General features: G+C 40.8%; 1 protein-coding gene across 7 annotated transcripts in view; it reads right to left on the bottom strand.

The window, feature by feature from the left end:
* MTUS2 (microtubule associated scaffold protein 2) overlaps positions 1-23,749 on the bottom strand; it is a 304,448-nt gene that overhangs the window by 217,960 nt on the left and 62,739 nt on the right. The window contains exon 1 of one of the 7 annotated variants that reach the window (XM_065050951.1): positions 443-745. The exons of the other annotated variants lie outside the window; for them this stretch is intronic. The gene's annotated coding sequence lies outside the window, so the exon portion shown is untranslated. Of the gene's footprint in view, positions 1-442; positions 746-23,749 lie in introns of those variants that run through there. 7 annotated transcript variants of the gene reach the window in all.

Here is a 23,749-nt window from a genome sequence, read left to right as displayed (position 1 = left end):
CCCGACATTTGTAAACCACTCTGCAGAAAGTTTTGCCATCTGCCAAAACAGAGGCCTTCTCCAAACAGAATGAGATCAGAATTCATATATTTAGAGCAAAAGGAACTCCAAAAGAGAGAGCATGCTTGCTTAAAAAGAGAAATATCTTATTAATAGCTCAAAATTACAATGGCTGTCCAGCTCCAGCTTTATGTTCAATTAACCTTCACTTTACCCCACTTCACTTTGTTATTGGCCAAACATTCAAGGAACTCTCCAGTGACATATTGACTGTTCCCACAGACATCCAATATGGTTTTACTCTACACAGACTGTATGATCAGCTACTGATTTTAATGGAAGCGTGGTACAGCAGAAGCAAACATCTGGGCTAGGGTTATCCAGCAGAAATGCAGATACTGGCCTAGAAATAACATGCAAGCACTGGAATATGAAAACATACCTTCTATTTTCTTGGGGTTTCCTATATCCTAGAGCTAGCTCCAAGGGTCTGGAAATCAGAGTAGAACAGCCTTTTCCTAGAAACTCAGACCTGCTGAAAGACACGGAATACTGGATACAGCATTTGACAGCGTCTATAAGACTCGTAAGCAGCAGCACAGGGAATTCTGGAAAGTTAACACTTCTCCTTTGAACAAGGAGCGGTGAGCCTGATTTGGCTGACGACGGGAAAAAGAAAACAAAATAGGGCACTGAGCAGCACTACTGTGGCTGTAGCTGAGGCAGAATTTCCATTTCAAAGCCTGGTTTGCCATGGCCTACTTCTCCCTTATAAATACAAGCTGCAAGTTAAAACTTGGCCCAAAGAGTTCACCTGTCACATTTAGGAACGAAAGACTGAATCAATTGCTTAAAAAAAAAAAAAATAAATAGAGAGAGAGAGAGGAAAGGAAAAAATATACTGTTGTTGATACAAATACATTTATGAAAAAAAATTTGCTGTTCTTTTTGGGGAGGCTGTGGGAAGGAGAAACCCTTGTCTGCTTGGCTTTCACCAGATGTCAACAGCATAGCGCAGCTCCAAGCTCCTGCAAAGACAGCGATTACAAAAGCCGAGATGGCTCTTTAGACGTGTTTGTTTTCAGTAGAAAGTCACCTCAGGTCTGAACATGAAAAAAGAACTTTGACTTTGCAGATAAAGTGTTGACAGTCATTGAGTGCTTGGTATAGAAAACAACGGCACTAGTCTCAGCCAGAGCATTAGGGAACAGAAGTTGGCCTCAATGGTTTGATATGTTGCGAGAGTTTGGCCTAAGCGACTGGTTAGTCAGTGACTGATAGACCAATAAATCCAGCCCTGGCTGGTAACATCCAAATGCAGGATGGCTTTCTAGGGAAAGGCAAGTCTTCATAGAGGTTTCAGCTAGCTAGCCTACAGTACAAATACAGAAGATGCTGAAATACCACGTTGTTCTCTCAAAATCCCACACCGCTCAACATGGTGCTTCAAACATGCAGGATTAGCCCAAACTGAAATGCTCCATCAGGAGCAGGAAACAAAGCAGTCAGGCTTTTCCAAGCTACTGCCTCCAGTCAGTTTGCAGGTCAGAGATGCAGAAGCCTTCAAGACACAACATACTACTTACCTACAAAAACCGGGAAAAAAACAAAAAGGCACGTGGTGCAGGACGAAAACTAAGTATTACCTCTCCTATGCAGCTCCTTGTATCAGCTTCCTCCTAAAAGCACCCAAGCACCTTCCCATGGCCCATTAAGTGGCTAACATATGTTATGTATGATTCATTCACTCCTCCATCCCATTTGATTATATTATCAATATGTGGCAAGTTTCCCACTTTATATGTAACCATGACCTTAGTTGTCTTTGGCACATTAACCAGTACGCAGCTTGCATTTTTCAATGGTACATAGCTTTTTCGGTGAATAATAAAAACTAGCAACAAGAACTCCCCACCACCTTAGAGTCACCACTAAAATGTAACGTTGGTGAGCTTTGGGGACCACTGAGATCCTTTGAAGGGTCTGCACATTCTGGCTGATATCTATAATACCATTAGGGAAATCCAGGGGTTCATTTTCTCTGCAAAAGCAATGAACAACTCGTGCAACAAAGCAGTCAAAGAGGAGATAATTGGAAAAAGACTTGTTGAATAATTTATTTTGTGAAAATGAAGTTTAATGTTTGGAGTTTCTTATTTAGGGAAAATGTCAGCACTTCAATGTAAGTTTTTTTCTGAAGATACAGAGATGTGAGAAGCACTAAAATATTAAGATGTGTAGTAGAAAACAGTGAGTATGTTTTAAGATTGTTTAAAAAGTAATGACAGCTCTGCTGCATTTTACACACATTCTGCCCAAGACAAAAATTTGTTAGTACATTAATCTGACTTGTGCTGTTTTCTACAACACGAAGAAACTTTAACAGGCTAATTGTAAAATCGGAATTGATTTCTTTAGAAACCTGCAATTCAGACACTGTTATTGTTCTCCTGCCATACACTCAGCATTGCTCTCAGCAAAGATTTAGATTATATTTGACAGTGGCTAAATTGTCAAACAACATCAAATTTTCCAATGATTAATGACTAAGAAAGCAAAAGTAATACCCTGGTGGTATTTCGCAATGCAGTTATAAAGCTATACTGCACATCAGAAACATGCACCAGAGTGAGCACACTAAGCAATTATCTATGTTGAAGTGATAGTTAACAGGGCTATGATTTCCAAAGATCCTTTTAGAGCTTGCCATACTGTTCCAGTTCAAGCTGAATTAGAGGCTTATGTTGCAAGTGCCTTGAGCAAAGATACAGGAAGAATGTTGTTAAGAACAGTCCCCGTGTCCCCCCCCTCCCCTCCCCCCTCAGCCCCCCATTATCTTCTGGAAATAGTTTGGGTTGTAAAAATCTATTAAAATAATTCTAGTAGGTTCCATTGTTCATGTTAAGAGTTGAGAATGGCCACAGAAATGAGAACCTGCCCGTTGATCAACGTCCAGTTGATCTGTGGCCATGAGGCTGTGTATGGGTGTACACCAATGGGCGTGAGGGTCTGGAGCAGACAGAAGTCACCAGTAAAGTGTTTTTCGTTACAGTTTAGTTTCACTGATAGAGACAGTGTCTGCTGGAGCAGCTGACATTTATCCACTTTATCTACAGAAGGGAGATGAGTGAAAAATGCATCAGCAGAGGGATCAATCTGACCTAATTTTGCATGCCTATACCGTAGACACTACACCTAAACTTTTGGCTTTTGGATATTTAAGATTAGCATTTACACTTTTGTCACAGGCTGCGGGCAGAAATAATCACTGTAAAAGTCTAAAATAAGTCTCATGAATCCTACTCTAGAAATACCAATATCTGTGCACTGACTGAATGGAAATCTAAGCAGCTACTTCCAACATCAACCTTAATGTGTGCCCGTAATTAAGCATGAGAAATGTCAGCTGGGATGTGATGGGTTTTATTAGCCAGCCTCACTTGTAACAGAATTGTAGGGAACTAAACATGTGCATCATCCTGCCATGCCTAGTCATCAAGAGCTAACATCCATACCAGTGTCAGATCTTGCTTATCTCCCCCACCACAGCAAAAGACATGCAAAGTCTGACTGAGCAATTAGCAGAGCACCAAGCTGCTAACTGTGAGCCACTGACTGAAACTGAGCAGTCAGGGAGATGGAAGATAGGACAAGAAATTGTTAGGGTAACATCAAAATAGTCTCAATTCACCCTCTGTAGGGAGCAAAAAGTCAGCAAAAAAGGGTGTCGGGGAGAGAGGCAAAGGGAGATGGAAAGAGAAAGATTCAGCTCCACCAGACACAATTTCCCTGATTAAAGAAAACCTTCCCAGGCCATCAGGTAAAACACAGTCTTTTGGCTACATGAGCCATTAACATTCCCCATGACACTGAGTAGGCAGAAACCCCATTCTCAGTGCGGTGAGATCAGGGCAACAGGACACATTCTGTCCTTCACTACTCCTTTGGGTAGAGGACCAATAGGGACTAGTGCTATACATCACTTTTCTAAATGAGATACCATACCTCCTTTTTTTTTTTTTTATCTGTAAGAACTATCATATGAATTATCATTCCTTTTTCACTCTGAAAATAGGAACTTAACAATTTCAAATGCAACTGACTATAAAAATGAAATTCTGATAAAGGTTTGGTTCTTGTAAGGTACACTGATTCCTTCATCTGAAAAGACTTTTTTTTTTTTTCTGGACCCTGTAACAGTAGTATTTATTGTGAAATAAATTCAGATATGAATGGCATAAAATGAATGGAAGAGGCTAGTCACAAAGCATTCAGTCACACAGTTTATCCATCTGTGCACTGTTTATCTTCTGGTATGTGCCACAAGAAGTAATCACTTAAATAAACAACTCCTTTAGTAGGTAATAAAATGTTATTGAGTTTCCAGACTCACAACATGTGCTATGGCTATACATCAGACTTATTGTAAACTTGTACTGATTTGCAGCACTGGGAGGCATTTTAGAAATGCCTCATTTGAAAGGGAGGTGCTGTATTTTTGTTTCTCTATAGTCTCTGCAGCAATCTTGAGAAGGTCTTGGATGTTTAGAAATGTGCCCATGCTTTTTCAGCTACATCAGCTATTATAATATGCAATATTACCTCTCCTGCAAACCTTGCCTAACAATTACATTGCTCAAGCTTTTAAATGAGTATAAACCACTTTCAGATGTCACTTATAGTTACTGCTAAGAGTGTTCTGCTCTAAATTACCAACCGCAGTGCACTGGGAAAATCTGCCAAGAGATGATACAAAACTGACTTTGATCAACACTGGCAACTCAGACACAAAAGAACGAAGTAATGAAAGAAGCATTTCTCATTGTCCTAACCTCCCCAGCTTTGAGGTGCATTTGGGTTTCCAGCAACCCTCTAACTAGAGATGGTAGACTAAAATTAGTCCTACCGCCCTCTGCTTCTGAACTCCTTGAAGAAGAGAAGCTAGAAGCCAGTCATCTCTTTACACTAGTCTTTTTGACTGGGATCTTCTCTTCTGATGAAGAGATGGCATCTGTGAGGAAGGTAGGGGCATTTGTCTCCCTGAATGGCTAAGCTGGCCAGTGACTCCCTTTGGTAAATCTGTCTGTCTGCAGCTCACATCCTCAACCACACAAGAGCCTCTGCTGTCCCAGGAAAGTAAGGAGGTCTGGATGCCCCGGGGAAGGGATTTCACAGTACTCTAGGATGCATGAAGCCTTCATGACAGCTCAGAGGATGCAGCAGGGTGATTAATGTTGCATGCCATCATCTCAGAACATCTGCAGAGAGCCGAGGGCATGCATCATCTGTCCCTCCCAGATAAATAGCATGTAGGCAAGAAAGAGGTTAGCATGTTTTGGAGGAGTCCTTGTGTCTGGGTGGTCCCACACTGGTCCCATAAAGACCTCTCTAGAAAACACTTTGTATTAAAAAAAGTATATTAACTTCCCTCTGATTCCAGCTCATAGTATGTCTGAGAATCTTACATGCCAGCAAGTGATGCAAGCAAGGAGGGCATAGCTACGCACCAGTTCATAGCAAAATTGCACAAAGCAGTTACACAAAAAATTAACTTCTCAGATCTGTACTGGGTAACTGATGATGAAAATCCTGTTCATTTCCTCATGTGTTTTGTACTTTACCTTTGAAACAAGGCATAGCTACACATTATTGTATGAAGTCCTAATTCTTTCTATGCAACAAACACGGATTTTTAAAACTGTTTCAAAACCTGAAATAGCATCTAGGCATTCCCCAAAATATAAGGATTCCAAATTTTTTGGATGAGACTGTACAGTCTGCTTTTAGCTCCACTTGAAATGAGTGAGAAATGCTATTTGGAACCTGTTAATACACAGTACTAAACTTTCTGAGCACTGAGGATCTCTGCCCAGTGGCTGCTGACCTGCAGTCTTATGGTACTACCAGAAGTTTTGGGAAGGCATGGACTGGAGGTACTTGTGCGGGGAAATCCAGTCCAGTGTACCTGGGTTATAGTCTCTTAGAGGTTCTTGGTAGAGATTTCTCTATTAATTTCTCAAGGTAAGGCTTAGTGTGGAAGTGCCATGGTGTAACAAACTACTTATTCCTGAACCTACCTTGATACACCAGAATGACACAGCACAGGGAAACATCCAGTCTGGGTCATCATTTACCAGAAGGATCTGAAATTTGTGCTCTAGAACAGTTAGGGGTTTTGTTTTAATTTAAGAAAGAAATTAAATAAGTGCTCAAATTGATTGAGATAACAGCCCTCTGCTTTCTACATTATAGGCCTTAGTCAAGTTCAGTAAAGACTGGTTCAAAGACTTCTTGATGTAAAATCAGGGTTGTGTCAAGAAGAGAAACAATTGAGATAATGGAGCAAGAGACACTATTTCAGAAAGGAAGGCAAACATACCAGGCAAAAGAGACAAGTGAGTGGATGGTGTAGATGTTGGCCACATGGCTTACACTCAGGTACACTGATGGTGCAAGTAGGTGGTTGTGGCAGATTGCAACCCCCCTCCCTCCTTCAGTATGGCACATCTCCCTCTTCCTCTGCTACTTGAGGCTAACAGCTTCTTTTGTTTGGCCCAGAGCACCCTGGCTCCTGGGACATTAGCAGAAGGGAGTGCCAAGGCACACTGAGCCGCGCCCAGTGTGGGGGATGTTTGAAGGCTTCAGGGGCACCCACACTCAGTGTGGGGGGTGCAGAGAAGCTTCTACAATGCCTACAGTCAGGTCTGATCAGATAACAAAAACAGGACTCTTGTCGAGACTCCGCCCACTTTGCCGCGGGTCTCTTGGAGCACGAGCAAGATGCTGCCACCGAGAGCCCCCCTGCCCGGGATGGGGACTCCGCTTGCCTCGCCGCCACGTGTGTAAGTAAAACTTCTCGCAGGATTGCGAGTATATTTATACTTTTCGTGCACATTTGCACGTATAACTTTCCGTGCTCCATATGAGCGCGTGTAAAATTAATCCTCGCATAATCGCGGGTGTATTTTCTTTCCATGCACACTTGCACAAGTATTTTATTCCTCGCACAATTGCGAGTGGCCGCCGAGAGCCCCTCGCACAATCGCGAGTGTATTTTCCTCCCGTGCTTCCACATAAGCACGTGTAGGATTCCGTGCACATTTGCACGTTTAAAATAAATCTCGCAGGACTGCGAGCGTATTCTAAATTTACTCTCGCGGAATCACGAGTGCACACTTTCCGTACTCACTACGAGTACGTGTATCTCTATAAAAATAACCCCACACCGTGTTTAGGCAAGTGTGTACTCCTCCGGGACTCGGGGACGGCTCCGGCATTGTTTTGAGTGAAGCCACGTGCATGCACTCTGTGGACCGCCTGTTGTACTAGTGGCTGTCCCTCTCAAATAATTTTCCTCCCCTGATATCCGAACCTGTATTTAAGTCACTTTTGGAGTGCTAAAACCCTGGTCCTCGCCGGTCTAATAAAAGTTGGTTTTGGACCTTGTTGTCCCTTAAATTGACCTGTGGGTTGCCTCCGTGACAGTGGTATAAGGCAAAATAATCAAATATCAGTTCTAACCCAGGTGGACCACTCAAGACTCTTCTGTGATGCAAACAGTTTTTGGAAGCTGTACATACAAAAGTTTGAAAGGGAAGTTACTGACACCAGACAAATAGGTCTTGTTCTGAAGACAAGTACTGGCTTTTGAAACTGTAAAAGCTTCATCATAATCTGTGGGGAAATCCCTGTCTTCTTCAATACAATTTAGATTAAAGCTGTAGTATCTGAGAAATTGCTTCTCCCTCTCAGAGTAAGATTTTTTTCTTAATACCTTTAACAGCTGTATTGCTGACACAGAAACTTCGGGGTTTTTTAATTTCCATTTCTTGTTATAATCCCTTTTTGCTATTGTATTATCATATTACTACTTATCTTTGTCATCAGTATTATAGTAGAAAGTGAAAAACTGCATGAAGAAAATTACAGTAATTAACATTTTACATGGAATGGAAGACCTTTAACAATTCCCTCCACTTCCATACAAAATCTCTTGCCACAGTATGTACGAGCAGGGAATGGGAGCAGGCATCTAATTTTTCTGGAAACATTAGCCATGAACTGCAAGTTACTAAAAGTTTTCAGAAACCAAAAAGGGGAAGAATATAGTTCATTTTACCTCATATCCATTTCTTCTAACTGAGGTTCAACTCTTTCAGGGACAGGCTGTAACTTTTTTTTGCAGTCTAAGCATTTTTCAAGTAGCCCCATTACATTTATTTATGGCATATTGTGTTATTGAATGCACTGCTGGCAGGATCTGGCTCTGCCCAGATAAACAAGTTGCCCCATACAACTTCAAGTATCATGTATCATGCAAAGGAAAATATCTGAGGTTAGATAGATGTATTATGATCAACACATTCAGAACTTTTACTCCCCTTCTTTTGATTGATTGATTGAAGCATTGTATCTATGAAATAGGATGATTTATACAATTGCATTGCCCCTTGGCTAGAATAAGCTTTTGCCAGCCAGATGCTTTTGAAGAACAGCTGCTTGCAGCATAAATCTGATATAATTTGATACACAGCATGGCACACAATCAAGACTAAATGATTGTTAGATGATTCTTCCATGTGCAAATCATTTCAGGAAGAAAATTTTAATAATGATACTTTCTTTTTTATTAAGTTTTTCAGAATATTATTTCAGATAATGAGGAATTGCATCCAGGAGACATAGCTAGTGTCAGGTTAATATTTTATTAATCTTTTACCTGGGGCCGAAATCCTAAGAAACCAGAGGAGCTAGCTGCCACTGAAATAATCCATACTGAAAGCCTTTTCCAGACTTGACTTCCACAGTGCCTCCCATTATTATAAATGATTATTTATTTACTATTATTTGCTCATTTTTAACAGTCTCAGCTTCATTACACCAGTATTTTATTTGTTTCTCTCTTTTTCTTCCTCACCCATGCCCCTACATTTTTTCTTCCCTCTCAGAAAGCAATAATAAAGGGAAAGCTTAGGATTGAGAAGTATGAATATAAACAGATAACAGTATTCTAAAAATATGTGACTCTCTCCAGCCTCAGTCAATGCAGTGTGGCTGTTTGGCATGAGGGAAAACCCCTGTCCAGGACTGAACCCATGAGTTGCCTGCGAGATCTCCTCCACCCAGAGCAACAACCATGTTCAGATTTTCCAGCAGTGATTAGGATGAAACGGTGCTGAGAAAGTGCCTAGTCCCTGTGTTTTCAACATATCAGGCTTCAAATGAGCATGCCTTTTTACTTCATGTCTAGACTTTTCATCTGAAGGAAAGACAAGCCAATGACAGTGTTGCCAAGAGTAAAAGCTTCCATGCAACATTGAGAAACTAGCCCCAAAACAATTTAATTTCATTTTTTATGGCATGGCTCTCCCAAAAAGCTCTTCATGGAGGCAGGATTAGCGTTTAAGGGATGTGGAGGGTGGAACACATATATCTGTGAAAACTGGAATTAATGTGATTATGCTAAGCAGAACAGATTCTGGGCATCAGTGGTTTGCAAAGATTTAATGAAATGTGCCCCAAGCTTAGAATTATCTCTCTGGAAAATAAAGTGTGGTATTTAGAGAAGTTTGGGATAAAGGGGCATTTTACGGGCAAGCAGAGGAAAATCACCTGTCACTTTACATGAAACACCTTTCCTCTTTTGTTGTCTTAATTTCTCCCATAATAAAGCAATTATAATAAATTTATGATCCTGAAGTGCTATTAATGACTCCTTTCCACATGTCACATTTTTCTCTTGGGGAAAAAAAAAGAGGAAGGAAACAAAGTAAAAAAAAAATTACAACACAGCAGATAATAAACTGATAAATGTGTGAGAAGTGTACTAGGGATGAACATTAGCAGTTGCTACTCCTTCTAATACTCCACTATCAGGTCTAGTTCTGTGAAGAGATTGTGCCTTGGAGGATGTAAGAAATCCTAAAATGTTATGCAAAGTCCATGAAGTGTCACTGTTTTGATGTTACATGTTGACAGGTTTCATGAAGCATGAACCTATCCAGAAGAGCAAACAGTCTGCAATGCAAATAATGCTGATTGCTTTGGAAAATGTGCACATTCACATCTGAATGTGAGGGTTTCCCCACTGCAACAATTCAGAGGTTTTTTATTACACACATGACCACAAAAGAATTTTAGGTTTTGTTTGTCTGTTGCTCACCTTGTTCTCAACCACACCACATGTCCTGCAACCACACCAAACATCCCCTACAGCACAGTCAATCGATACACGTTATAGCAGTGCAGTGTTGCAGGATGACGGTGTTTTGGGACACATCAGCAGAGTGAAAAGCATGACAGGTCATTTGTAGTGTAACGTGGCTTTCTAGAAACCAAGCTCTTCCAAGTTTCTTGCTTCATAGTTCCTCTAAATGCCACAGTCACCTTTCATGGCTTGTGTAAGTGAGCCAGTCTTGCTGCTCTGAGGCATATCTGCACAGCAGAGTACTCCAAGCACAAAGTTCAGTGATTCATATTTGTATTTCTTCAGAAAATAAATAAAACTGTATCTATTCACCTTGGCCACAGGATGACCAAGCAATCACCTGAGTCAACTTAATCTACTGTTTTGCTCTTAGAGCCACAGTCAAAGCAACTACAAGGCACAAGATATTTCAAAATGAGAGAAATTTGCAGCTGGGAAACTCTAACAATGAACAGTTGCTACTGAATATGTATGTAAGAGTACTTATTTTTGTTGTTTTCTTCCAGCATCAATTTTATAATATTCAAAACTGTGTTCCGGATGCATTTGTTCCTGACAAGTGTGTACACACAATTTCTGCATAGCAGAACTTTTAGGACTATTGCTCTCTCACACAGACAGACACGCAACAGCGGAAATAACCTGCGCTATCTACACTGGCAAGAGGTGGCCTTCAAAAATACCCATGCCCAAGTACTTGTGCACAAAATATAGCAGAGGGCAAAAACAGTATTTCTTCCAAGCTACCTCTGTACTCAGAGGTAAAGTAGAACTAGACTGTGTATATATTTACAGGTGAAAAATGAATAACTTCTATTTCTACTCTTTTCAACCAATCGTGCTCCAAGTATCATTATTTAGTGATATCATGGGATCATTTTACCAGTTCATAAACTGATTAATAAGCAGCTCATTTCATGAACTGAAAGGAGATTGTAGTGAGGAGGCTGTTGGTCCCTTCTCCCAAGTTACAAGAGATAGGACAAGAGGAAATGGCCTCAAGTTGGACCAGCGGAGGGTTATACTGGGATATTAGGAAAAAGTTATCCACCAAAAGGGTTGTCGGGCATTGGAACAGGCTGCCCAATGAAGTGGTTGAGTCACCACCCGTGAAAGCGTTTAAAAGACACATAGATGTGCTGCTTGGGGACATGGTTTAGTGGTAGACTTGGCAGTGTGAGGTTTACAGTTGGATTTGATGATCTTGAAGGTATTTTCCAACTTAGATGATTCTGTGATTCTATCAATTATTTCAAGGTACGGAACTAAAAAAATCTGAGCTTGGTTTTGTCCATTGGGAACAGTCTGATAGAAGAAGGTAGAAATATTTCTGAACTCTTAATTTTCTTTCTTATTTTCACTAAACTTCTGAAAAGATTAATTCTAGACTTTACTAATTGTTTTGAGATTTACTGAAGAATACAATCAAAGGCAAAAGTGAAACTTCACCAAATACCCCAGAATACCACTCTAAGCTTAACCACACCTTTGCATTTTTAATGTAGCTTTCAAGAACAGCTTATGGAAGGGAATGCAATTTGCTTCTACCCAGTATAAGAGCAAATATTTGTTATATACTTATTATTTCTATTTTTGTGTATCCCAAAAGAGCCATAATGCTAACAATGCTCACAGTAGCTGGAGTCCCAACTTAAAGCAATTACCAAAATGCAAAGACAACAGCAAGGCATAGCAGTACAATAAAGCATAACAAAGGTATAGTTTTACACCAGCTATATAAATGGTCTCTGTTATTTCACTGGTACAGTATCTGGTGTACTTCTGTCCTTACATAACGCTATATAGATATTTGCAATCAAAGACTATTTATGCTAATTTAATTTTACTACAAGGTTTTTGTTAAGTTGATGTACTTACTAGTAACTAGTTATTCTGTGTTGCATAGTCAAAACTCTTCCTTGAGTGAAAGTATTTGTCTTTGCTTTTTATGCTGATAATTACAAATATGGATGTCCACTGGAGTTGTGATACAGTAGAGAACTCAATATTTTCTTTATTTAGCAGGTAAAATTAGAGAATTAGACCAGACTATGCTAGCACAACTGAAAAGCTGAGTAATTTTCATAACACAATTGATTTCTTACAACATGGTGCCATTTAAGGGATTATAACAACTCACCAGGGTAATATCAAACTTGATTAGAAGCCAGGGGGTCTAATTGTTATCTCTGCTAAGCCAGTGAAAATCCAGACAAAATGTAATTGTCATCAGCAACTCTCAATTTGCACCAGTGTAACTAAAAGGAAAGTCAAGTATTGTATCTTTGATTGGGAAGTGGCTTTTCTTTTTTGCTTGGATAAGTCATTTCCATATCTTTGAGTGGTTAACGGTAATTGTTTCACCCCCTTGAAGATATCAAAGACTGTATTTGGTGTTTTCACTGCTACATACACTTATATTACATGGATTTTAGGGAGTGCCTTCATATAAATAACAATTCACACAGGAAATAAATTTCTTTTATGAACTTCTCTGGTGGTGAGAAAACCTTTAACATGCTCAGCATGCCAGGCCCTTTGTGCCTCCATAAGTAAACATCTGAATATAATGGGCTGGATTTTTCCACAGATATTGAGGTATACAGGAGTGAAAGCAAGGCTTGGACAGCTCTTCAGGAACTCCCGAGCTAGGCGCCACACATCAACAGATATTTCAGGGCAGGGTTCATTTACAACGCAGCTAAATATGTACCAGGTAGTTGGCTAAACTCCCTCTGTCCACATTGGGAAAAACAGTAACTTCATTAAAGTGGGATTAACCTCAGCCTAACTAAAATAAGTCATAGATGAATGTAGCCCCCAAATTGCTTATTTTTCCTTATTGACTATAGGTGGGGGGGAAACCATTCAGGGTAACCAACTCTTGTACACATGTCTATATTACACATATTTGTAGTTAATGGAAATAAATCCCATGTTTTTTTACCCTCAAACCTAACTATGCAGATTAACTTCTGGTTTGCTTCTATTTCAGCCTGTTCCAACAGTGACCCACCTTGAATCCTGTGTTCAGTTTTGGGCTCCTCATATAAGAAAGACATTGAGGTGCTGGAGAGAGTGCAGAGAAGGGCAACGAAGCTGGTGAGGGATCTGGAGGACAAGTCTGATGAGGAGCGGCTGAGGGAACTGGGGCTGTTCAGCCTGGAGAAAAGGAGGCTGAGGGGAGACCTTATCGCTGTCTGCAACTACCTGAAAGGAGGTTGTAGCATGGAGGGTGTTGGTCTCTTCTCCCAAGTAGCAAGTGATAGGACAAGAGGAAATGGCCTCAGATTGTGCCAGGGGAGGTTTAGATTGGATATTAGGAAAAAATTCTTCCTGGAAAGGGTTGTCAGGCATTGGAACAGGCTGCCCAAGGAAGTCACTGTCCCTAGAGGTGTTTAAAAGGCATTTAGATTATGTTCTTAGGGACAGGGTTTAGTGCCAGAGTTACGTTATGGCTGGACCTAATGATGTTAAGGATCTCTTCCAACTGAAATGATGCTATGATTCTATGACTCTTCCTCACTAGTCCGTTACTGGGAGCACCAGCCCTGCACACTGTGGATGACTGACCATCAGCTCCCAAAGCTTAGGTCTAAGAGAAAGACCGTTGGTGCTGTTTTATGCCATCCTACAAGTAACCCACTGAGGCTGCATCTATGTAGTGGTAAAATCATATCAGTATTTATCTAAAAGCAAATTAGACATGCCTGGGACTGTTCTCTGGCACTGAAGCCAGCTGCCCTGGAACAGCCCCTGTCTGTCCTACTGAACTCTCATAATTCAAAAGGGAAGAAGCTGGTGTTATAGGATGCCATTCATAAGTGTTAGCAGTGGTTTTTTAATAAGGTTACCTTCCTTGTATACATAGCTACATGCTGTGTTAATTACTTCCGGATACAGTCTGGCCTCCAGTATCCCCTTTGTGCTGTGGAAAAAAGCTGCTGCACCACCTGGCTGAATGATCTATGTGGTGTTGAAGGTGTGCCAAGCAGATTTGTATGTCCTGGCCACTTCAGGCACAAGCATCCCATTGGCTTTATGGCACCTCCTATCCACAGAGAAGAGGGAGTTTCATCCCATGGCCCTAAAATTGTATTTAAATTTGAAAGCAGAAGGAGCCAGCATCAATTGAAATGTGGATGAGCTATAATATGCATTGAAGCTGAGGTAATCTGGGGTTGTTCACCATTGCCAGTGAGCTGCTGCAAAGGATCCTCACAGCACAGATGCCCTGTAGAAATAATGATTGTACGGAAAAAAGCAAGCAGCATGTCCTCACTTGCCAGCCTGTCTCCTAATTTTCTCTGTTTACCAGTAAGATACCTGCCAGCCCACCTTCTCTATCTTCTATTAATTTATTTTTCTTTTTTTTTTTTCCTAGTTTATTTTTGTCATCTACTGAGTATCATAAGTAAAGGTAAATAACACATATTTATCTACCCATTTGAGCATACCTTCATAACTCCAAAAACTGACAGATGCTGTGGATAGAAAACATCCTCTCATGGAAAATTTTGTCTAAATTTACACTCTATAAAAGCAATAAAAATGTTTATACTATTTTAATTATATTTGGGTCGCGGCTTTCTCTAAACAAATAAACCCGGTCCCTCAGTGTTTATAATTCACACCTTGGAGAGGTCTGATACCACCTGAGAGGGAGTAACTGACTGTAAACAAAAGCAAAACTGATTAGCCAATTTTCCTTCTCCATGCTGACTGAGGCCCCAAAAGAAAAACCACCTGAACAGCAAATTCAAAACTATTCAGCTCTTGCACTGGGAAGACCTGTAAGAAGCAGGTCTGCTGTGCTAGATAGGTTAAAGCCAGGAGCATTCAAGGACTCAGATGAGGCAAGTCCCAGTACTGCTCTTAAAGGTGGATGGCTGCCAGCCTCAACCTCTTCCCCAAACACCAGGTGAGCGCCCCTCCGGCCACACTGCAGGAAGCACCCATGTTATCCAGATGTGCACCCCATGGCACGACCGAACCTCCCAGCTTTGGTCCTGCCCTGAGCATGTGCCTGGCCCCTTTGACTGCTGAAGCTGAATTTCTCTGCAGTAGGTGCCTCCTTCAGGCAGAATCTTTCTAGGAAATATTAACTGAAACAGGGTAAGCATTTCTAGGCATCAACCTAAGGAAAATGAACACTAAGAGACACCTGTGTGACACCTTCTGTTACAAGTTTTAGTGTCTTTATTCACTGCAGCTCACAGTTTGGCAGCGAGTGGCTTGTGTCTTGCACGTAATTTTTGTCCTTCTAGAGTCAAAATATGTCCAGTTTATGAGTGTCTTTAAAAAAATAAGAAAAAAAATCTCAGTTCAGTCAAGGTATTAGTAGCTAAAAAAGCGATTATAGCAGCTGGAAACCGCGAAGATTTAATCTTCTCTAACTGTGCTCTGTCCCTCCACAACTCCTGCTGCTGATTAAACATCACAGGCACTGTCTTCACAGAATAACAGAAGAATGAAAACCCTTAGGAAGAAATACTGCTTCTGTAAAAACAGACAAATTTTCTCCAGACCCATGGCTCCCAACTGACTAATTACATCTCATTAGCAAGGTGCAATAGCAGCCCTTTAAACTTGTTTTATCGGATCTGTCCAATGATTTAGGACGTGCAAGGGAAGGTGTAGGATGCTGTAGGTAAAATTTGCCATGAAAAAGTCAGCAACAGCCCTAAAGTAATTCTGCTGCCTGTGCATTTATGCTGGGTCTCTTCTTCATTTCTTTCTCTCCACTAAACAAGCACATGTGACCTATTTCTCAGTGAGATTTCTGTCTTCCAAAGAGGCAGCTTACATCTCCACTCTGCCAATTCTCTCAGGAATAATGTCCTGCTCTCTGCCTGTACTTGTCCTTCATTGCTAGCAGAGCACTTTCCTACTGCTAGATAACATTTTCTCAGTTGGTTTTCATTTCTGATGCCACACTGATGATTACTTTTGGTACAAGCAGTGGTGCTTATGTTGTTGCCTGCTGCTGTTGCTAGCGTAGCATCCCACAATCTATGTAAGGCTAGAAAAACTACTGAACTGCACATTTCAACAAAACAGCAGGTACTTTGAACACCCTCTATAACTTTCAATTCCAGTAGTGGTTTTGTCAGTCCTTCCCAGAAGCAGTCATAATGGGTAACAAATGAAAAAATGAGGTTCAGCTGGTGAAAGAAAAGCAGGATAATACTCTGAGGGAAGGGAAATTATTATCATAAGACATTTGTATAGCCATGTGAATTCTGCACAGTGCTGGACAGTGATCACATCCCACCCCTACCCTAAACTTCTTGCCATTGCTAAGACAACTGCATCAATGTAAGAGAAGCAACACAGAGTCCAGTGCTGAGACCTCCTAAGGGCATGGAGTGGTTACTGAGCTTTGCTAGAAGAGAGAAAGCATATTAGTGCAGAGGGCAGGATGGCTGCTCTGGCTGTGGAAGTCTGCCTGATATTGTGGGAATATCCCAACAAATAGCAGGGACACCCTGTTCCCAGAAGTGCCACTGTTTTCTTGGCTGAGCCAGGCTCTAGGGAACATCACTGGGAGATCCAACAACAACATTACCTCCTCAAACCGACCACCCCTTCTCACTTATTACAGGAGTGATGTATCTGCCTAAGCCTTGAGCTACCGAGCCTTTAGGAAAAGCTTCTCCCTCCAGTAGTGGTCTTGAGGTCTTATCCCAGGGTAAAATGAAAACAACATGTAGCAAGCATATGTGGATAAAGGAGATTACAATGTACTTCACAGTATCACCTTATGAAGCCTATGTAGAAAACATTTAGCAGAAGCAAAATCCTATGCTATCAAATCACCCAAATCCCAGCTCCCCCAGTTTTATTCTAGACGCTTCATATCACATTTGCATAAGATGTCCTTTGCTTGACCCTTCCTACACTATTCGGAGACAATCTTCCACAGAATATGGCTTGGATTATCTGTCTAAATCAAAATGTGAATCCTGTAGTATATCACAGGACACTACAGCAGTGAAATTAACAATTTAACATTTTCTGGAGCAAAGCATCCTTACCTGTGAAGGAAGCATACAGAAAAGCCTACCTGACACAGAGGTCACCTAGACTCCCTTAGAATGTTTCACTGCTTAACATAACACTGCTGACTAGCCCTCCCACACCCAATTTCTGGGTTTAGATATAGGTGAAATAGCAGATTCAAGACTGGCAAACAGAACACATGTTACAAGTAGGCAAGTCTCTATAACCCACCTTCTCAGGTGTTCAAGATTTAAGCAAAAAAGAGTATTAATACAGTGAACTTCAGGTAGTAAAAGTGAAACCTGATATCTTGTTTACATTATGGTGTTCATATGCATCCACACTTTTGCATAAATCATAAAAAAATCTGGCTTATAAATTGACAAAGGAACTCTTCCCAACAAGGAAATCCAAACCCAGCAATTGTACCTTTTCTCTATCCTCACTTTGAAAGACAACTTGGAAAATAAGAAAGGTTTTTGTTTCAGTTCCAGCAGAGATCTCTGTTGATGCACCTTTGTTGGAAGAGAAATCCAGCAGCAAATACATCTTTTAGCTCCTACCACTGGTTTGCCACAACCAGGGCTCAGTCACACTCCTCAAGATGACTGGTAGAGAGCTGGTGTTATTGCCTACATTATAATACCTCCCCTCATGGTGACAACTTATTCCTCATTGGATTTCCTCCTATGTTACTACAGCTTCTCTAATACAGCATTGAAAACACTTGCACTAACACTAGGATTACACCATGATGTTCAAGAATTTTTACTCTCCTCCCAGCTCATGTATTTAATGACTCAAGTTAACTAAGTGGCAGAATGGGGTACTGCCAAATGTTTATTTCTCACTGAAACAGAGATAGCCATTTAAAGAATGCTCTTAACACTAGTCACATTTCACCACAAATAATTAATACCTATAATTACAATATCTGTGATTATATAATGGCAAACATAATAGTAAAAATAAGCAGCCCCATATTTCAAGGAATAGATCGTAAACCATATTATCCACATTCAGGCTAAAAACACTGGATCTTGTCCCAGCCTCAGAAATAAAATATAGCCAGCACTAATCAAAAAAGAAATTAATCTGATTATAATCTTACTATAAGCTAGCTTTTGCATTCCTCAGCTATTCAGCAAACAGATGGAAAAATCACATTACATGCACTGGGAGACAAATTTTTAAGGTATCTCTGCAAGCATCAGTTATCTTTGCACTTAAATATTTCTGGCCTTGAAGCTTGGGTCATATTGCATAACATGCGTGAAATGTTTGGCTGTTGGTTCATAATGTGTTTTGACATTGGCAGTGGACTCACTGATCAAAATTATTGCTGGGTTTGCTTTCTCATTCAGACTGAGGACAGCATACAACACGAAGACAATTAGAAGATGCCAGATTATTTTGCAGCTTTTGAAGGTACTGTTACTAAAGACAAAGTTCAAAGAGTAGGCTTCCAATGTTCCTGGAAAAACTCATACATTCAGATAGGCAAAGATTTCACTTTCACTTCAGTAAAGTGAAATTTATTGAGTTATTCCAGCGGGTGCATTCAGGGCCCGGCAGAGGAGGCACATCCCAGGTGCTGAGCACTGGGTTTCACCGCAGAGACATCTCAGGGCCACTGCCCAGGCTGTGGAAGTGGCAGCCCTGTTTTCCATTTCACCTCAACCCCAATGTGCCATTTGTGAGGGTTCAAAAGCTCCTCCCTGAGGAGCTGAGCAGCCCCTGTTGAAGACTGTGATGGGGACACACATCCAGCATCAGCCAGAGACTGTCAGGAGGTCATATATGATACTGAAATCCTGAGGGGAGCAGAGGCCCTCCCCCTCCACAGAGCAGCCATGCTGAGGGACACCAGGCAGGAGACACAAAAGCACAAGGCAGGGAGGACCTGTTTGAGTCACCTGGCCCAGTCCCTTGCCATTCCTGGGATGTTCAAACATGCTGGGACAGAATGCAGGAAACCATGGCCATGTGTTGGTGCCTGTGGGAGAAAACAGACCACCAGGCCATGGCTGCCCAACCTCGCAGCTGGGATGCCAGGTTGTCCCTCTGCCTCAGGCTGCCTGCCCTGCACTGCCACAGCCAGGTACAAAGAGCTTCACGGCACAGGAAAGCTCCACACCAACTGGCTTCAGTGCCCCAGGGACACTTATTGCATTAGCAATGCCATAGTCCAAGTTCACAAACTGAATAGGTCTTCCACAGACATAAGCTGACACCACAGCAAGCAGAGAGGCTTGTGCCGCCAGATCCAGTGGGCTTCTTTCCTAGGGTTTTGGATATATAATGACAGGAGGTCAACTTCAGCTGATTTTTTATTTGAGACTGGGACATTCCCCTTGCACTCTCTGCTTCACATGCTGGTTACAATTCTGCTGCTGAAGTCTCCCTCCTCAGGGCTCAGGTAGCACAAATGAGGACTCTTCCCTCCATCCACCTGGCTATTTCTGAAAGATTTGTAATGATGAAGTTTCATCTGGAAAAATGACACATTCTGTCAAAATAAGTTTTCCAAGTGAAACACTCAAAACTCAGTGGCTGTTACACAAACCAAATTAAATATTAGCATGTCCTTCCCTCCTGTAGGGAGAGAAGGACCTTACACAAAAATCAACCTCCACTGAAAATGCCTGCAAATTTCTACTGATTTCAGCAGAAGTCCACATTTGTGTTAATATAAAAAAATTGATCCTGCATGTTCACTACAGCCTGAAAAAAACATGATGGCAAACAACTTACAGGTGACAGTCCCTTATTTTCTCCAGAGCTTGCTCTTTTTGCAGCTTGTTGGGCTGCAGGTACCTTGAGGAGCAGCTGTGTAATGCAGGCTGTCAGAGAATCATGCTATCATTTGCCTTCAACTAGAAACCAGAGGTTTCCTTTTCACTGAATGATGTTCAACTCTGCCTATCAGCTCTTTTGTTCTAACTTAGCAAGTTGCCTTTATGTTATTGCTTCTGCCTTGTATATAGCCTTATTGATTTTTTTTTTTTTTCAGTACAGAAATGCTTTAAGAAATTCAATGTTTCAGCAAATGGAGTAGAGCAGGAGTATTGTTGAATCCCATTTACCACTCCAGCATCAGAGATCATGGTTAAGTTAAAGGAAATAACATGTACATTGGGACAATGAATATAGAGAAAAAACACAGAAGACATAGAAAATGGGTGAGTAGAGAGGCATGAAATTAAAAACAAAATAGAAAAAGAAAAGCTGAAGATAAATGTAGTAGCTGTGGGTAGGACTTATCTCAGCTAATTTTAGCAATTTAAAACTTAGGTGTGTAGTCCAAGCTAATCGCCTTAACTCTCTCCATATAGTAAATAGAGAGCAGGAGCCACCTCCACAGGGGATTCAACCAGTGCTAAGATAGGTCTCTAAGACAGTGCAACACATCACTCTTTCCCTCAGCTATCCCAAAGTCTAGATGACGGGCTCAGAGGAGACACAAAACTTTTAGATGTTTAAAGTGAGGTGAATACTTGTCTGCAAAACAGTGCTTTTACTTCTTTTGAAGGAAACCTGAACACAAACTTAAAAATTTATGTTGAAACACTTCAGGGATTGACACTCAATTGCTTGACTATGAAATGCAGTGAGGCACAACAGCCCAGCTGTTGGGAATAAAGGCTATCTCTATTCTGATAAATTGGAGCAGACCAGGGCTTGAGTACAAGCACCCAGCCCAATGGCCCACTCCTCTTGATCATTAGTTTACTCCCTGGCAATGATTGCATTGCTCCCACTAGCTCCATCTGAGATAAACATGTGCTCAAGAGGACATTAGCTTATCTGTGCCATTTGTTAGTCACAGATAGTCCTGATACCTCTAGCAACACAGACACAAACAATAGCATTTATAATAGATCTGCTATGGATTTTATCATATTCTATGATCATAAACTGTTGGCTGGATATCTGTCAGAGGTTTATTCTGGAAAATCTGAAATCATAAGGTATTACAACAACCTATATGCCCAGCTATCAATTAGAAAATGATTACTAGTGCACTGAGTTCAGAAGCACTCTGGAACTACAGCCTCTTCAAACTACATTTTCAAAGGCTTTGTGCTATGGTCATACCATAACTCCCTGACATGGTAAAAGAAACAGTCACTAGTGGGAGACATTACAAATGTTATAGAAAATAAAAGGCCATATTCAGTGTGCTCATCCTAGCTTCAATACACATCACTATATCTACAACTATTTTCCAACACGGAGGACAATGGACATGGTACCAGTCCTCACCTGCACTTAAACACTGAGGACTTCTGAAAGAGGGCATCCCTGCTGCAGATTCACTCCTAAACTGCACCCTAAAATGTCTGGCCTATGGCACACCAGCGCAAGGACTGTCTCAGCAGTGTGTCACCACAGGTGACTGAGTGCCAGTGCCTGGGAATTTTCTGTGGTATTGTTCAATTCACTAGTATAATCTTAGTGTTCTGCACGTTTCAACAATTAGTCTCACTGCTGTAACTGTAAACAGGGCTCGGCAGTAATTCAGAGAGATATTCCTCTTCTGTGCACTCATGGAGATGTGATGTGGATATGATTAGCTAAAGACAGTGACATGAATGCTTTCACAGATGTGAAAGCAAGTTCTGTAGGTGTTTTGCTTGTGATACTCAAATCACCATAAATGAAGAATATAAAAATTACATATACAAAACTGACTGATTTTAAAGCACAATCATTAACAATATGAAAGTCAGATTTCACCCTCCAGAATGTCATGTAAAACTCAAAAATCAGAACAAGACTGCTATTTTTGTGCATAAAAACAGAGATTAACAAGTTTCTCGGCCCACAAAGCAATCTACTTACCAAATAAGTTCAAATCTGACCCTAAAGATGAGTTTTTCATTAAGGCACTTCCCAAGAAAAGGAAAAAACTAGCACAGCCTTTAGGCTGCATTGTCTTCTCCTCATACACAGCTCTGAAATCCAAACATTTTTGGTTTATGTCCTGGTTTTGCTAAAAACAAGTTTCTCTTTCAGTGAATTTTGCCTGTCAGCTAAAGCCTTCATGTTAACTGCATTTTCCTGGAGCACCAGACACATGTTTTGGTAAACCTAGCAATGGAATGCAAACTTATTGATAAGCACAGATGGACATCTTGCGAGAGGGGCGACGAGAAGCAAGTGAGCAAGAAACTGACCAACTGTGTATAACATCCCATTCACGTGAATACTTCATATAAAGTGGGAGATCACGAGGATCTCGTGGCTTTTTCCCTTTTCCCTTCTGCTTATGGCCGACATTAGGAGAGGACCTTGCTAGTCGTCCCTGCGAACTGAGGCCTAGTGAGAGACTGAATCCAGCTCCGATTGGCTGCAGAGTCTAATCCAGGACTTTGGTTGCCGGCTCTGCAGTTGCTGGGACTTTCAAGATTGGTTTTGTATATTTTGTATTATTTTCTCTATTCTTATTAGTAGCATTAGTAAAACATCTTTTATTTTTTCCAACTCTCTTCACTCTGTGCTTCTTTTCCTCCCAATTGCCTCTCCTTAGTGAAAAGGGGGGAGAGGGAGGGGGAAGTGTGGTGGGGGAGAGGAAGTTAGCAATACATCTGCCAGGGTTTTATTGTCACCCCGCAATCTTAACCCTCGACAGTTTAAAAGTGAATTTGTCATGAAAACATTTTTACATGGGTAATTAAAGTGGGAAGGAATATCCAAAGAAAGTGTCAGAACACAGAATGTCCTAAGGACTATAACATATAAAGTGTTTCTATCCTGATCTATGGTGTCACTCAAAAATTGATTTATGATATTGATGCTTACAGGTTTTGGAACACAGATGGCAAAAGGCTTCTTAAAGTTTTTTGTGTTTTAACAGCACTGGTGGTGATGTGGCATCGTGAATCAATTTGGCTGTTGTACCTATTGAATACATGGTCATTCAGTTCAACATTTTTAGATTTGAGGATCAAATTCATTTGGTTTTCTTGGCAATATCTGACATTTCTTGTGTCAGAGGAAAGATTTTCTTATAATTGCTCATCAGCAAGGCCTTGTCTGAGCACTTAAATAATTTACAAGCACAAAAACTATTTGTTGTATTTTATTAAAAATGGGCCAAACTTGCCACTGGTAGAATTGCATGTAATGCCATTCACTTCAAAGCAGCTACATATGCTTACACAGCAGGGAATTAGCCCAGATACTGTCAAAATGCTTCATTACTAGTCAGGTCAGACAATAAATCAGATCTTCTGTTTGCAAAGTACTGCAATTTATGTTTAACGACTGGAAGAATTGGTATATAAAGTAATTATCAAAACTTGAAAGCAATCAACTCCTAAATGTGCAAAGCCTCATCTCAATTTGAATTACACAAAAAAAAAAAAAAAACACGAAAAAAACCACAAACAAATAAAACAAAAATAAGCAAACAAATATAATAGCGGCGGGCATAAAAATCTTCTTGCTTTCTTGTATCCTCTCTCCCTTTCCTGCAAGGATCTAACCTTTAGCACTTTTTGGGCTCATTTAAAGGCCCACTGTCATAGAATTACT

Source organism: Columba livia, chromosome 1 (assembly GCF_036013475.1).
Source record: "Columba livia isolate bColLiv1 breed racing homer chromosome 1, bColLiv1.pat.W.v2, whole genome shotgun sequence".
Lineage (NCBI taxonomy): Eukaryota > Metazoa > Chordata > Aves > Columbiformes > Columbidae > Columba > Columba livia.
The sequence above is the reverse complement of the archived record's forward strand: the minus strand, read 5'-3'. Positions and strand labels throughout refer to the sequence as shown.